This window comes from Hevea brasiliensis, chromosome 4 (genome assembly GCF_030052815.1).
Source record: "Hevea brasiliensis isolate MT/VB/25A 57/8 chromosome 4, ASM3005281v1, whole genome shotgun sequence".
Lineage (NCBI taxonomy): Eukaryota > Viridiplantae > Streptophyta > Magnoliopsida > Malpighiales > Euphorbiaceae > Hevea > Hevea brasiliensis.
Window position 1 is genome coordinate 61,844,266 of NC_079496.1, and position 1,407 is coordinate 61,845,672.

Consider the following 1,407-nt stretch of genomic DNA (forward strand, 5'->3'; position numbering starts at 1 on the left):
AATGCTGAATAAGCATTAAATATTTCATTCATTATTTTTTGAAATTCTGATGGGGCATTTTTAAGCCCAAAGGGCATTACGTTCCATTCGTAATGGCCAAATGGTACAGTAAAGGCAGTTTTATACCTATCTGTTTCAGATATCTGGATTTGCCAATATCCTGACTTCATATCAAATTTTGAAAAGATTTGGGCCTCAAAGAGTCTGTTTAACAGATCTCTTTTATTAGGCAATGGGTATCTAATCCATCTCAAGGCCTTATTTAAAGGCTTGTAATTAGTAACCAATCTTGGTACTCATCTTTCGAGTTCAGCAGCATTTTCAACATAAAACGCTGGACAACTCCGTGGGCTTTGACTTTTTCTAATTAGCCCTTTTGACTCGAGGTCAGCAATTTCTTTTTTACAGATCTCCAAATGTCTTGGCCCCATAGCAATGGGCCGGGCTTTAGTAGGAATCATTTTTTCAGAAAAATCAGGTTCATATGGTAAATTAACCACATGGCTTTTTTTAGCCCAAAAAGCATTGGGTATTTCTGCACAGATGCTATTAGTCATCTCATTTTGAAGCTATTTTATTTTTTCTTGTATCAAAGGTTCATTAACCTTTTCTTGAACTGTTTTGTAATCTATTTCTCTTTTAAGAGAATAAATAAATTTTTCTTTATTTTTGATGTTACCTTTAAGCACATCAATTTCTCTTTCTATTGGCAAGGAGATAAATTCAAAAATAATTTCTCTCCCATCTATCTCAGTAGTTATCCCTTTCTCAGTAATTGACTTGATAGGGTATAACATATGAAGAAATGGGTTTCCTAAGATAACTGGATGAGATAATCCTTTTACCATTATAAATGGTATTTCAAAACATATTCCCTGATTACAAACTACCGTATCAGATAATTTGTATTTAATGTTCATTTTAGAACTGTCTGCTGTATGTAGTTCTTCTACTGTTTTAGAGAAGTACTTTGAAGGTACAAGTCCTTCATCAATACAACATAAATCTGCTCCTGAATCTATTAGGGCAATAGTACTAAATAAGTACTCTTTCTGAACAATTATCGTGACTTTAGTATGCCATTTGTGAGTTATAACTCTATCTATCCTATTGACATACTGAAGACTATTTATTTCTACAGGTTCTTTTTCTTCTTCATGTTCTGCCAATTCCATAATTAATGGAGATTCTTGTTTTACTTCTAATAAAGCTAATCTTTCTTTTAAAGATTGTATTTCAGTCTTTACTGAATTTATTTCTTGCCTTAATTCTTTTAGAGTTGGTTCTCTTGGCATTTTAGCTCTTTCTATTCTTTCCATAATTTCTTTAAGGTCATATGGATTTTCTCTTTCTTCCATTTTCTTTTCTAAAGGACTTTTATCCTTGCACATATTTAAATATTCTTTT